Consider the following 16,610-nt stretch of genomic DNA (forward strand, 5'->3'; position numbering starts at 1 on the left):
TGTATGTAGCATTATATTTAAGTTAGTCTAGCTATTTTGTTCTGAGCGTGTATTGATTGAGTGAAAAGATACCAAAGAATGAGTGTTTAGTATTAAGAGTGTAGCTGTCAAACGCGCACGTGGAAAAAAACAACACAAACAAAGATCAACAAAACAACATCAACGTACGAAAACAATCGACGGAAGAAAACGTTTAGGCGGTAAGATTCGACATCGCGCGTTTAATCAACAGTGCCCGCATTCGTTTGATGTCCCAGAGCTTTAGTCATCGAATAAGGAGGATATTCCGGAGCTACTTGATGAAAAGGTGAGCCAATAGAACCACTTTCAGTGGATCGGATATACAAATTGGAATTCCCTCAGCTCCCAGGCGACGGATTGAGTGAGACGAGGCAACAACCGACCGAGCCAGCTCCTACAGGTGACAATCTTAGCGGAAACAACGGTAAAGCAGCAAAATTCATTTTAGTGCTTATTCTCTCAACTCACCTCTCATCGTAGGTTGAGGTTAGCGTTGCGCGTGGAGAAAGAAATCGAACACGAAAGAACGATCGTAAACAGCGTAAATCAGGTAGAAGGGTGAATAAAACAAACTAAAAATCCCCTCCCGGAAATGGTGTTTGAAAAGTCTCGATTTTACAGAGCACAAGCCGCTGCCCTTTTATCTATTCGTCCGACGGTGGAAATAAGAAGTTGGATAGCGGAAACGACCCCAAGTGGGTGAGTAATAAAAACACTGTGCTTAAAAATGGAAATGCTAAGCCATGATCATTAATTAATAGGTCGTTTTTGGGAGCTGAGAAAACCGCTTTTCGGGACTCGATTTTCGCCATCTTGGTTTTGCGAGTCCCGTTTTTGCGAAAGTAAGCTGCGGACGAGAGGAGAGCCAGCCGGATCGAGTCGGAGGTGCTCCGGGCAGCTGTGGTACGCCCGTCGAAGCAGTTGAGCGTGGCAGGGTTGCCAGTTCACCGGATACGACTGCAATACGAAAATTAAAGCTGTGATATACCTGTGCCGTCCAAGCAGCTGTGATATGATTGTTGTTATTGTTTTGATGTTAGAGTAGGAACGGGCCCGTGAGTAATAATGTAAGCTAGCTTAAGTTTTTAAAATGTCGTAATAGTAAATAATTGTAATTGCTACCGATTTGGGTTTTGAGTGTTTGTGTTTTGGGTAATAGTTAGCCGTGTAGCACACACTGAGAGGCAGTGGTGCTCAACTTGTTTTATCGAAACAAAATCTTACGGCTGAGCTCCGGGCTGGTAAGCAAAGCTGGAAGAAGTTGGACCTATAAACGACGGTGCCAGCTTTGTCGGTAGCGGTGAAAAAATTAATTTTGCATTACTTATGACAAATTTATGCTTATTCAACACTTTTTTCTTTCAAAAGCTATCTAGAAGCAGTAGAAAGTCATCGAATCGGATGGTAACATGGCGAGGCGTTACATTCCATCGTCCGAGAAGCGCCCTCCTGCAGGAACATCCGATCTTCATCGAGATGAAAAAGCTGCTTCAGGAGGACCCCCGTCTGTTGCCATCGCTGCTTCAGAAGATCCAATCGAGTAATCCGGATCTGATGGGTAGCATTTGGGAAAATCAGATGAAGTTTTTGGCACTTTTGAATGATGGGACCGATGAGCTGAAATAGGAAAATAGGCGCAACGTTAGGCGCCTGAGCAGCATGACGATAAGTCCAATGAGTGGGTTGGGGAATCAGTTCGATCCACTGCAGACTGTTGATTGTCCGGAATGTATTGAGCCCCTGAAGGATTCTGCAGGTGATGCTGTCCAATTGCTAGTCATCCTCAAGTGCAGCAAAGCTCCAGCTCAGCGCTGCTCGTGGGTGGTGGTGAAGGTAGATTAACTGAATATGTTAATATTGAAAAAGGCTTAAGCAGTATTTACATGATGCAACAGTTATTTGAAAAAAAATTTTCAAACCATAAAATCGTTTATCATTTAATCATGAAAATTATTAATAGCAGAATTTATAGCATTCCTTTAGCAGAACCGATTTACTTTTATTTTCACCCAACACTTTTCGATTGGAGGGAAACAAAATAGCTCTTTGGATAAGGTAACAAGAATAAGGAACAAGCAACATCCGGTTTAGGGTTTTGGTTGTTTGTTCCACCCTTTAAGATCCTTTCTATCATAACGGTCAATGAAAAGTTTTTCTTTTTCGGAACATACGGATAGACCGAACTGTATTGTAATTTAATTATAAAAAAGTGTTTAGAATACAAATTAATTCATTGAATATACTCATATAATTGCTTTTTTCCGAAAACTCAATTTAAATATAATAAAATAAACTAAACCCCAGTACAGTTTTGAATCTTTTGATCTTTCGTTTACGATTGGCTTGTGCACATACACACTTTTTTGCCATCTGATTTTTTATCTCTAACACCTGGCATCCCTGGACCCCTTTTTTCGTAAACACTACAGCCAGCTGTTAAAACTTTTTTCAATATGGCGGAATGGCGATTTGGCATATGAGATCACCATACTAGAGGCATCATGCTCGGAACGAGGGGTACAAGCAGAGATGCCAATATGCCTGATTTTTCAAGCATTGCCTGATTTTTCGGGCCTCTGCCTGACAACCTGATAAGCCTTGGAATTTCCCTGATTTTTGAAAATATGCCTGATTTTGCCTGATTTTTGCGAATATCATGAAAAATGGGTAGTAAGGACCTGGAGTAGATACCATAGCTGAAGTGAAAAAGTGAAAATGTGGCTGAATCAAAGCAATCGAAAGATTCCTGTTATTTCTTATTTAAAAAAGGGATTTAAATGGACTCTTTCGATTGCTTGATGCAAGGAGAATTATTCAACCAAGTAAGCTCACAATACATATCTAGAGTTTGTTTTGATTAGGTCGTATGAGCCACCTGATGTGTTTCGAGAAAATCACTGTTGAAGTTTAGAAACACATTTTTAATTCTAGAATTTTAAAAAATCGCTAAAGATACGATGCAGAAATGAATAAAGAATGTCTAGTGTATTCGACATGACCATTGGTTTAGTTATTTTGACTGAAGATGTTCTTATGGCCTTTTGAATCTTCTACTTGGCGTTAACGTCGTTTTGCAACATCCTAAATTTTATCTGAATACTTTATTGTATTTACGTGAAATTTCGTTTTTGTCTTGGAAATGCTATTAGTACTGAAATGTATCCCAATAGAAATCAGTAGTTGTATGTCAAAGTGTCCGTTTAGTGATGTCCGGAATCGGTGCTGTAGGGGACTGTTCATCAAGAATGTTTAAGTAGCCTGGAACATTGCTGGCTACTTGCCGTGACTCCGATGACCGTTCAAGGAGTGCAGAAATTTTCCAATGCTGTTACAGCTAATTTGGCTGTCTCTGTTAGGAAAAAATATGAAGATGATACTTTGCCCAATTTTAAGTTCTTTTTATTAAACTTACCTAGCAACGTTTTGGTGTCATCTATTCTATTGGCATAGTTAAAACCACACTAACTAACAATTTCTTTTCAACTTCTTAACCTTTTAACACTTTTACCGAAGCATTTTCAAAAAAATGCATTTGGTCGCAAGAACCAACACGCCGAACTGTTGTTTTGCGACCTTTGTTTTGCACAATAATTCCGTGCAGTGCAAAACGTCGCAAAACCCCAAATACACTCAAAAACAAAAAAACACATCATACGTCCTAAATTAAAATCATTTTGCTGAAGTTATTCAATGATCAAACGAAACCAAATTCTTACAAAACATAGAATTCATCTTTATCAATAGTTTAGTAACTCCGTTTTGTTAATATCGGTTCATATTAGAGTGAAAATGTGGATCGATGACCAAAAAAAAGGTCATAATTTTGAGCAAAATTTCCGTTACTTTTAAGTTGCCTGATTTTGCCTGATTTTTATGTCGCCAGTTCCCTGATTTTTGAAAAAGAATGTTGGCAACCCTGGGTACAAGTGAAAAATTCAATTATCGAGAAATGTTGACCTTTTCTATCAGTAGATGGTGTTAAGGTTTATTAAAAGATTGTCCGTTGGCATTTATATGCAAAATTTCAAGAGCTTGGTATCTTTGAATATATTATTTTTGGTGTTACGTTCTTGCGTTGTTCATGGAAAAAAACTCAAAATTGCTAGTAAACGAACAAAATATTTAGAACTTTAATGATTATACTGTTAAAAATTTCCAATACCCAAATTTAGATTTGAAAACTGGGTAAGCCGTAAATTTATAAGCATATCTCCTTCTAAACTCCTCAAAAGAAACTAGTTTTTCCGCTTGAAGACTCTCTACCAAGGTTGCCGAAAAAAAAATCCTGACATTCTGTGATTTGACCTAAAAATTCAGTGATGGATTTCTGTGATGAAAATAGCATCAATTTATTTTAAAAGTGATGGAAATTTTTTTTTTACATTTCACTTGAGAAAAATCAATAAACATTGAAAATCTTACCATGTTTTTGCAAGACGAAGTTAAAAATCCAAAAATCGTGTTGACTTCTAAAATCATAATTTTTTTACGTACAAATTTTCAAAAACCTGAAAAGTCTGTGAATATTTCCAAAACTCTGTGTTCTGTGACACAGAATCTGTGAAGGAAATTAGCTTAAAATTCTGTGAAATTATGGATTTTTCTGTGATTTCGGCAACCTTGCTGTCAGCGCCACCACGATAGTGTTGGCCACTTTCAATACAACCACTGATATGAAGTGAACAAATAGCAAATATTTATTGCTTAATACATGATTGCGAAGTACAAATAATATGTAAAATATTGTGAATATTGAAAATATAAAAATGTTTCCCTATTGCTTCGAACGATATGGATAAAGTCGTTTTTTATAAACGATATAGAGCAAAAACATTAAATTCTGTAAAAAGCTTCGCCGGCCACAAAAAGGCAGACGAGGGCCACATGTGGCCCGCGGGCCATGGTTTGCCCACCCATGCTCTAGAACAGGCATGTCAAACTGGGGGTTTGCGGGCCGCATGCGGCCCGCGGCCTTGGTCAATGCGGCCCGCGTAGCCCCGTCTTAAATTGTGACAAAAAAAAAACCCCACTGATTTTAATGTAACATATCACTGCAAAAACTAAAGTTAAATGTAACGTTTTCAACTTAATGCAATAAAAGTTCCAACATGTGCTTAACCCAGTTTCAGATATTATAAATTTTATCTGTTCCCGTGCCCGTGGCTTGAAGCATCGCCAATTTTCGACAGTTTTGGAAGACATTAGACATGAATTCGATTGTGTTTCCTACTACACAGACGTACGCTGGCTTTCTTGCTACGAGAGGAAATAATATTATTTTTTGAAATGAAAGGTGAACCTGTTGAACATTTTCAAGCAGACGACTGGGTTCAGGATTTGGCATTTGCCGTTGATCTCACTGGCCACCTGCAAGATTTGAACTTAGAACTTCAAGGATAAGAAAAAAATATCATAGCTTCATGTGACGATGTAAAAAAAATTCAAGCGAAGTTACGGTTATGGATCAACCAAACTTCCAAAGAAAACATCATTTGGTAAATACGTACTTCCCCTAGAATCCTTACAAGATGCATACAAAAGCCGTTTTCGAGACTTTTATTCATACGAGCAAGAATTTTCGTTGTTTGTATCTCCATTTTCGTTTGCTCCTGAAAATGTTGCTGATAATTTGCAACTAGAGATGATAGAGCTGCGGTGCGATTCATTATTAAAAGCGAAATACCTACAACGAAGTGGCTGTACCAAAATTTTACAGCTATTTGCCTGAACGCTGCGTTGAGTTACGGAAATTTGTTGCCAGAATTCTTGCTATGTTTGCAAGTATCTATCTATGTGAGCAGTTTTTTTCCATAATGAAAGCTACAAAAACTCCTCTTCGTTCGAGATTATCTGATAAAAATTTATGACCAATAATGAAAGTGTCAGTTACAAATAAGTCAGTAAGTCTGTTACTCAGAAAAGATGTCAAGCATCAGGACAATAGATGCATTATAATAAAAGAATGTTAAATATTAAAAGCATTCCAAGTTTAATTATAACTATATTCCATTGTATTGTATCCAATCTCCGCGAAACTAATATGTTAAGTTTTCTAACTGATTTTGGCTGCGGCCCTCTACGTCATAGAAAATTTATAATGCGGCCCGCACACCTTAACGAGTTTGACATGCCTGCTCTAGAACATTGCAAGCATGTTTGAAAATGAGTTTAGCCAAAACCCAATCTCTATTGCTACAAATTATTAGATTGATTTTGAGTTTGTCGAGAATTTTCAGGTGATTATTATTGGCTTTCCCTGTAAGTGATATATTGTTTTCAAGCCTCAGAGCTTGCTTCTTTGCTTCAAGCTGCACACATTGATGAATTGGAAGAATGCAAAGAATCGCTTCCATAGCTTTTGTAGGTGTACTACGCATAGCACCCGTTATGCACAATAGAATAGTTCTATGTAGTTTTCCGAGAAGTTTTTGTGTAGTCTTCTCTTCGGTTTTAAGCCATCACACAAGAGCTGCATATGTTATTCTTGGTTTCACAATGGCCGAGTATATCCAATGTATCATTATTGGTTTCAAGCCTCATTTTTTTGCCAAAAGTTTGTTTACTAATCCATAAGGCTTTAGTAGCTTTATCAATTATTTGTTTCATATGGGCATTCCAATTAAACTTTTTGTCAAGCACAATGCCCAAAAATTTAGTATCAGAACTATAACTTAGGGATTGTTCGTTCAGTGTTAGTGTGCCCGAATTAAGTTTGGTTTTCCTTGTAAATGGTATAACGGTTGTTTTCGCGGGGTTCACAATAAGTCCTTCTCGATCACACCACTTTGACACATATTTTAATGCTGCTTGCATTCTGTTCACTAAAATTTCAGGAAATTTTCCGCGAACAAGAATTACTATATCATCCGCGAAGCCAATAACTTCGTAGCCCAGATTCACTATAGGCTCGATAATAGATCGTCTACTATCAACGACCATAAGGGGACGTTCAGATACCACGTGGACAGAAAAATGAGATTTTTGACCCACTCCTCCCCCTCCGTGGACAAGCGTGGACATTTGGCTAACCCCTACCCCCCTCCCTGGATGTCCACGTGGACACATTTGAAAAAGTTTTTATTTTAAATATCTATAATTTGACAGTTAGAAAATTCCACTTTTCGCCTTTTTGTTATGTAAATGGCTGATTTTAACACCGGTTAAGAATGTCTTAATGACCCATTCCAAGCACCCCTCAACTGGAGAACCGATTTTTATTTTTCATTATCCAAATATAAATTACATAGCGTTAGAAAGGTTATTTCTTGAGTGTCATTTTCCATTAAAAGATTTTCAGCTACCTTTTGTTAGAATTGAGTATGTTAACGTTGAAATTTAAAAATTTTAGTATGAAATTAAATTGATTTTTGCAAATATTCTTTATTTATAACATAACTTTGTCAAAAATCTAGCTATGTCAAAACAAATTACTGCAAAGTGATGGTAGAAAAGCCATTTTTTAAGCATGATATAAGATAAATAACAGTTACTGCAAGTTTACGCTCTAGAATCGTTGATAAAGGTATCTATTTTTAAGCGTTGTGACGTCACGAAAATTATACTGTTTTTAAATTTATGATTTACTGAAATTTCACATATTGTCGAAAATTGGAGGTCTCTTCAAACTTTTTGAGTGGAATTTAATGCAATTTTTAGATTGAAAATCGGTTTAGCAGGTTGTGAGTTGCACCCGGGTAAAGAATGCGTTGTGACGTCACGAAAATTTGTTTACTTTTTTTCGAAAACGTTCATGACTTTATACTTCAACACTATGATAGTATTTCTTCAATACAACTTCAACACAACAATGTGCTTCAATAAACGAATTCTATTTACAAGTTTTTTAAGAAACTATTTTTTTTGCATTAACTTATTTGTTTTTAAACATTTCTAATAAAACATATAAAACAGCGCTTAAAACGCTTGATTCAAGAATAAACAAACTATCAAACAAATGAAATCCTCATCGATTTTGTAAAAGAATATTTGTGAATCATGAAGCAGCTAGTTATCTGTGATTTGAATAAAAATCTTGTTAAAGATCAAGTTCTTCATATATCTATGTTAGAATGAAAAACACCGCTAGTAGCTTCTATTTCTTTCTGGCCTTATGTTCAAACAAAATAAGTTCCATGAAATAAGTGTAATGAGATTCAAAATATCTGGTGAACTGGTAAACTTAAAAGATTAAATTTTTCATTTAAAAATTCTTAAGATTTTAATAGAAAATTAATTAATAAAATTAACTAAATTATTTTAATAGAAAACTGCTTTTATTGAAATTTCCACCTCAAAGAATGTCACTAGAAAATCTAAATCGAATCCCGTGTTCACATAAAATCTCACAAAAGAGACTTTGAACTGAATTACAAAATTTAATAAATTCAAATATGTACTAGCACAAGTTCTCATGCAAAATTTGTATCAAATTATTCTAAGGGAAGGGGTTGCGCAACGCACCTGAAGTTTGTGTGGAATTATGTAGATTTTGTTCGGCATGATTAAAAAAAACCATTTTTCATCCATAATTTAGGTTTTATTAACCAATTTTTCTTTTATTTTGGGTATTTTAAAGCTTTGATTATGACAATATTTCATCTGAGGAACGCGTTTCGATTAGAGTTATCATAAAACAGCTATAACGTTCAAAATTAGCGTCGTTAAACGATCATTCATGTATTTTTTGTATTTGACCCATCAGAAGCTAATTTTTGAAATTCAAAAACCTTTTTAACTAAACCATTGTCGAAATGGGATCTTGAGATAAACTATTTGTCATAATGAAAGTTTTGTGAATGACTATAATTAAAACAAACCAGCCGATAGGGACTTCAGAAATTGGTGCATAACTTGGTTTTAATGTCCTTCCAAACCCAATTTCCCATAATTCCATACAAATTTTAGGCTCATTGTGTCCTCTACTTCCGTGGGCCAGTCCCCACATTTGGCACTGGACTTTGTGTTAGGTCTAGGATCTATTTAAGCTTGCAACTGATAAGATTTTCATTAGATGGCTGATTTAGGCACTCTAGCTTAGCTTAGCTTGATTGACTACTCACATCCACCTTAAATCGTCAAATCCAAAATGCTTTTATAGTATTATAAAGATGTTAAAATAAAATAAAATTAAAATAAAAGGTTTTCAAACTTGGTATTTTGAATAAAGTATTACAAATAAGGCTTATCAGTTCAAAGAACAATAAATTATAGCATTTTGAACTCCACGATCGCTGGCGTGGCTCAGTAGAACTAGTTCCACATCGCCAATGGTTGCTACTCCGTGATTGACCGAGGCCATCAATTTTGTTCAAAGGTCAAAAGAATGATGCCTGGGATTGGCAGTACATTCACAATGCCCAAAACTGATGCTCTCTCTTTAAACATCAATAACGGCGCCGGCCACGTCCTAGTAGTCAATGGATAGAAGGAAAATGGAGAAAAAGGATTGAAAGAATAATAAATCATGCTTTAGGACCGAGGTCACCTCTGCATCCTAGCAAAAAATATTGTTGTTGGAAAAATGGGTGAAAGGATATGATCAGGAGGCACTTTTGACTAGTGCGATCAATTAAACCTAATAACTCTTTTAACAATTTAATGTTTATTCTTAGTAAAACTACATAATTTACAGTTGAGTCTAGATTCTGCTTTAAATAATTGATCATTTAATCGAAACCTGCTACTTCTGTAACTTTGAATGCAAATCTCACAGAAGGAAAAATATTTTTATTCCAAGAATGATTGGCATGTTTTTAAGGAAAATTAATAAAACGAATTCTAAAGTTCATCTTCAAAAAGCAAATAATCGATAAATAAACCGATTGGTATCAACAACTAATTGCACAACAACATTTTGAAACATAAAAAACGCCTAAAATATTATCTCTTGTGTTCATGAAACACCGAAAAATTTCACATTTCAGCCGGAAAACATTTATTTTGAGTCAAAAATTGGAACAACCTCTCTTGAAAATAATTTTGGTTAGTATTCTACTAGCTAGTATTTAGTAAACTTAAACACACAGTGAAGCTTATATTGGCACTTCCCCTTTTTATTTATCATACTTTGTAGAGGCCCATAACACTCCCCTACAGCAATCATAACTACTTTCAAACATTACGTCAAAAAAGTTTTAAAAAAATATAAAAGAAAAACATGTTGTGACCGCCTAGATATGTATGTTATTCATATTTAAAAAAAAAAACTAATTAATCTTTGATTGGAGGGAATTCTGAAAACTAAAAGAGAAGTTTCATTTTGGACTACTAAATATTTGGCCAGATTTTTCCTAATTTTTACTTTACCTTTCCTATTTCGAAATATTTTAGCGAAGAACATTGTTTAATAAACCTTGATAAAAAGATTTAGTTTAGGACATTATTCTTAAATTCAAACATTTAAAACTGACTTCTTTTCAGTTTTATATTTAAAATAGTAACTTTAATTTGGAACAAATTCGTTAAAATTAATAGCATCTCTTTTAATAAAATTGAAATGTTGCTCCCCTTACAAATAAACTTTCAAAATAATGTATTTTAAGCGACAAATTAATTTCAACCGTTTCTTAAAAAAAAACTTATGTCGATTAGAATCGTTCTGAAAATCTGGCAACTCAGTGAATGCGTTGCCCTGTTTCAAGTTTCATCTGAACGAAACTATGTTGGAGCCTCCGTAACGTTGTACTTTTATAAAAGTTCGTATTCGGGACACGAACCACAACCTGCCAATAATCCCGAATCAAGGTCAGACCACTGTGGATATATTACCACTCATAAATAAGTAAATTACCAACAAAAACCATTCAAAGTACAAATTTAAATGGTCGAACGATAAATAAATAATTATCTTTAGACTACTAATTCCAATGAATTTTTCATTATTAATAATCAATTGTGTGACGTTGCGAAAAAAATTAGAATGAGATGTCACACTAGCGCCACTTTGCATATGAACTTATGTGGAATTAATTGGAACCTTATTGGGCTTGACTGCTTGAGAAGTAGCGAATCGTTCCTTTCAACTTGTACCCGAACTTGCGTAAAAGCTTCAACACAACTCAACGAAGAAATTTTTCGAGCCTCGCTCCGAAAATATAAATGACTATAATTTTTTCCAAATGATTTGGTACCTAACTATTATTATCGATAAAACTACTGAATTGCTAATTAAAAAGATTAAAAAAAAAATAAAAACAAAAAGAAAACTTATCTTGAATCTCTCCTCTCAAACCAGTTGGCATGGCACATATTCTGTCACGACTTCAGTTAGTTGGGCCCCCGGGAGGGCGTAGTACGAGCCCCATACTAGGAAGTTCCTTTAGAAAAGAAAATGCTTCTCATGGAAAATCACGCTTAGATATCATTTTCACAAGACCGGATATTCCGCGAAAACGTTGCACGAACATTTAGTTCTATTTTCGGAATCATATTTTAAAAACTTCATCGGAAACATACGAAAAACTTTAAAATATACAAGAACCGAAACACGAGCAACTTCCATTCGGAAGCAGCGTTGCCAAAACTCCAGATGGCTGATTTAGGCACTCTACTGTCGATTAACTATCTTTGGAAAAATCGAAGGCCTTGAAATGATCATTTATTTTTCCTTTCCTATGCAATTAAAGATTTAAAAGATTCAGAAACACATTTTAACGCTTTTACGAATAAATATTTCCTAGTTTTAGTTTTGTCCTAAATAATATTCACATGATCGCATAAAAAAACTTCGAATAAAATTGATGTGAGCAGTGTTGTAAACCTTATCTGCTTATATGGGCCTTTGACATTAAATTCCTTTTAATTTTTGGGAATAAATTGATCGATTTCATCACCAAATCACATTATTTATTAAGTTTTCAAGCATTTTAAGTAAATGAAGCATTCATTCTAAGATTATACTTCGATTTATTTCATGTAGCTAACCATCAAATTTCGTGACGTCACAACGCTTTGCAAAACCCTGCTTTAAAAAAATGGTGCGTTGTGACGTCACGAAACTGAATCGCTCTAAAATAAATTGAAATCAAAATATGAAAATATCAAAAACAGCGATTTGTTGGTTGTAATGAATCGATACTTTCCTGAAATTTTCATAAAATTTGATCAAATAGAAGAGCAGAAAATTGCGGCGTTGTAAAAAAAACTGAAAAGTGGGAAAAGAGGCGCGTTGTGACGTCACGATTCCTTTTGCTTATATTTTGTTAACTATTTATTCTATACAAATACTTTTGCTTTCAAATTGTAGAGAATTAAATTTTGACCTTATAATGTACTATTTTTAACAATGTGCGATATGACCTGTAAAACTTACATACAATATACCAAAAAAATGTTTTGCAAACGTTGTGACGTCACGCTGGAATGGGTCTAATATAAAAAAAAATTCAAAATTTTGAATTTCTTAATTATCATATTTATCACTTGCTTTTAAGTAGCTACTTACCGTTTGAACTTAAACTGAAAAAGTATGCCATTTTAAGATTTTGATTTAAACATCTCGATAGTGAATTTTGAATAGGGCGAATGCGCCAAATGTAAACAAATGGAGTTATAAGCATGGTGATAAAGTACGTTCGGAAACCTACATTTTGACGGTACAACGTTAACTAAAGGATAATTGGTTTTCGAGAAATAATGAAAACAAAATATTTTTTTTTGCTGGGAGCTTATGAAGATGTCAAACTTTGAACGCGTTTTTCTCGAAACAGTGATGTTGGCGCATTCGACGTATTCAAAATTCGATACCGATCTTAATATTTATTCACCTTTAGAAAATATTTTGAAAGTAAGTTTGTCCACGTGGACATGATCCAAACCCCTAACCCCCTCTCCGTGGACAAGCGTGGACATTTCCATACCCCCCCCCCCCTTAGTTGTCCACGTGGTATGTGAACGGCCCCTAAGAGCGGTGACAGTACCCCGCCTTGAGGACAGCCTTTAGTTGTTTTAATTGATAATGAAGAGCTTTCTGAACAGGCAGTAATTTTTCGATCAGACAACATTGTACAAATCCATTGTACAACAAAACCACGATTTAGCATTGCTGTTAGCATTGAATTATGAGAAGCATTGTCGAAAGCTTCTTCTATGTCAAGAAACGTGGCAAGAGCTATTTCCTTAGATTCAACTGACTTTTCTATTTTAGATACAATAGTGTGTAAAGCAGTTACTGTCGATTTTCCTGCTTGATATACAAATTGATATTTGTTAAAAGGATATGCTGCTAAGTAGTTAGATTTAATAAATAGATCTAACAATTTTTCTGATATTTTCAAAAATACCAGGGTTTGAAAATCAAGCTCATTTGAGCGAGCTTCATTGCTCAATTATTTCATAGCTCCGCTCACAAAGCAATCGACGAATCTCCTATAGGAAGAAACCTTAGCTCTTTTCTTGGCTCGTGAGCCCGCTAGTTCATGCCTCCAGAGGAGCTTGAGCTTGTTGGCTCAAACGATTCAAATTTGCTGAGCTTATTTTCACTGGTGCTGTTCGAGCCAGCGCCTGATTTCTTTGTACACAAGTTATGAAAGGGCTCGTTGCGAGGATAATAAAAATGAATGTTAGAGAGTTCTAGTAACTATAAAAGTTACCAGCACTAGTAACTAAAATTTCGAAATTTTCGGGAAAAACGCCAAATGAAAGGGCTTGTTGCGAGGACTGTTAAAATGAATGTTAGAAAGTTCTGTTCTAGTAACTAGTAAAAGTTACCAGCACTAGTAACTAAGGAATAGTAAAATTCCGAAATTTTCGGGAAATACGCCAAACGAAAGGGCTTGTCGCGAGGATTATAAAAATCAATGTTTAAGAGTTCTAATAACTAGTAAAAGTAAACAGCGTAAGTTACTATGAAAAAGTAAAATTACAAAATTTTCGAGAAAAACACTGAATGAAAGGGCTCGTCGCGAAAGGCGAGGCATATTGAACCAAAAAATTGACGATTCTAGTATCTATCTATTTATTCACTTTTTCACAGTGACTAGTGCGTAATAATTTTTCTAGTTACTAGAAACATCAAACATTGTAATAATCTTTGCAACAAGTCCTTTCATTTGACGTTTCGCCCGAGAATTTCGTAGTTTTACCTTTTCATACTTACTAGTGCTGGTAACTTCAACTATTTACTAGAACTTTCTAACATTCATTTTAATAATCCTGGCAACAAGCCCTTTCATTTGGCCTTTTTCCCGAAAATTTAGAAATTTTACTATTTAATAGTTACCAGTGCTGGTAACTTTTAATAGTTACTATAACTCTCCAACATTAATTTTATCAATCCTCGCGACAAGCCCCTTCATTTGGCGTTTTCCCCGAAAATTTCGACATTTTACTATTTCATAGTTACTAGTGCTGGTAACTTTTACTAGTTACTATAACTCTTCAACATTCATTTTAACAATCCTCGCATCAAGCCCTTTCGTTTGGCGTTTTTCCCGAAAATTTCAATTTTTTTTATTTCATAGTTACTAGTGCTGGTAACTTTTACCAGTTACTAAAACTTTCGAACATTCATTTTAACAATCCTCGCAAAAAGCCCTTCATTTGGCGTTTTTCCCAAAAATTTCGAAATTTTTCTATTTCATAGTTACCAGTGCTGGTAATTTGTACCAGTTACTAGAACTCTCTAACATTCATTTTAACAATCATAGCAACAAGCCCTTTCATTTGGCGTTTTTTCCGATAATTTCGAAATTTTACTATTTCATTATTAGTAGTGCTGGTAACTTTTACTAGTTACTAGAACTTTAACATTCATTTTAAAAATCCTCGCAACCAGCCCTTTCATAGTTACTGGTGCAAAAAGAAAGCAGGCGTTGGCTTGAACAGCACCACTATAGCGATGTCCATTACACATCATTTGGCTCAAGCGTTCAAATTTTGCGGAGCTAGCAAGCTCAAGAAATTTCGGCTCCTTAAGCTAACATACTCAGAGAAAAATGCAAAACCTTGTCTCTTAAGCGGGCCATAGACTACACAAATGGCCTGTACAAATTCTATGATTCCACGACGATTGTTTGATCTATGCTCGCCCACACACTATACAAACATTTTTCACGCGAACACAAACGATTGCTAGCGAAAACAGCAACAGCAACAAAAAAAACCATCTCCACCCCGGCTGGGAGGATGGTTTGTACAAAATATTTCGATCCCGACCGATTTTACTCCAACCGTTTGGGCACTCATTCAAGCAGTGCCATACACTATGCAAATCGTGTTTACAGCGACAAAATTTCATCGAATTTCATCGCATTTGTACGCATTTGTGCATTTGTATCTGTGGCCCGCTTTAAGCGGGCCATAGACTACACAAATTGGCCTGTACAAATTCGATGATTCCGCGTCGATTGTTTGATCTATGCTCGCCCACACACTATACAAACATATTTCACGCGAACACAAATGATTGCTGGCGAAAACAGCAACAGCAACAAAAAAACCATCTCCACCCCAGCTGGGAGAATGTTTTGTACAAAATATTTCGATCCCGACCGATTTTACTCCAACCGTTTGGGCACTCATTCAAGCAGTGCCATACACTATGCAAATCGTGCTCACAGCGACAAAATTTCATCGAATTTCATCGCATTTGTACAAATGTTGTGTAGTCTGTGGCCCGCTTTAGAGCCAGAAGAGGTAAGAGCTTAACATGAGCATTTATTGATGAGCGGAAACTGGCTCGCAGCTTTCTCCGCTCTCGAGCTTCAAGAGCGTTGATGCTCAACCGCTTGAGCAAGAGTATTTCAATGCCTGAAAAATACTGATGAAAGGCTAATGGTCTAAACGACTTAGGTGATGTTTTGTCTTTTTTATTAGTTTTGGGTATAAAAATAACTTTTGGCAAGAAGACATTGGAATATATCCAAGTGTTAGACTGGCTTTCAAAATGCTAACTAGCCATGGAATAACAAATTGTACTCCTTTTAGGAGCAAAATTGGGAAAATTTCATCTTTTCCTGGAGATTTGTATGGTTCTATTGTAGAAATGGCCCATTTCAGACGGCCTTCAGTAACGATTGTTTCTATCGTTGAGGTTTTACTGTTTAAGGTTTCTTCCATTTCATTATGTTCGTTTGTCCTCAGTTCAGAACTAGCTTTTTTTAGTATCATCAGAGCATAATATTGAATCTGGAAAGTGTGTTACCATCAAAATTTTTAGGGTCTCTTCTACATTATCACTATATGTACCATCTTTACTTTTAGTTGGGGGTTTAATTTTTTACATATTGATTACTGTTTGCATACTCAAAGACGTTTATAACGACTAGAAGTGTATGATTATTAAAACAAAATGTAAAATTTATTTGTGGTAAACTGTACTCCTTCGTAGTTTTTGCATAAGATGTGAAAAACTTCATAAAATGGAAGAAATACATAATGGTAAAATGGTTTTTCTGATCAAAAGTCTTTCAACAAAAAAGAGTACATTTGGTAAGATTCCACAAAAAGAAGAGTACGCTCTTTTTTCGATCGAAAAAGAGTAGGGCAACTGGGTCCAAAATGCGCCGAGCGGGCAAGATGCGCCACCACCAGATTTTCACTATTCAAACATTTTTTAACATTTCTGAAAATGTCAGTTCGTTCTATTTACA

Source organism: Uranotaenia lowii, chromosome 1 (genome assembly GCF_029784155.1).
Source record: "Uranotaenia lowii strain MFRU-FL chromosome 1, ASM2978415v1, whole genome shotgun sequence".
In the NCBI taxonomy this organism is placed as follows: Eukaryota; Metazoa; Arthropoda; class Insecta; order Diptera; family Culicidae; genus Uranotaenia; species Uranotaenia lowii.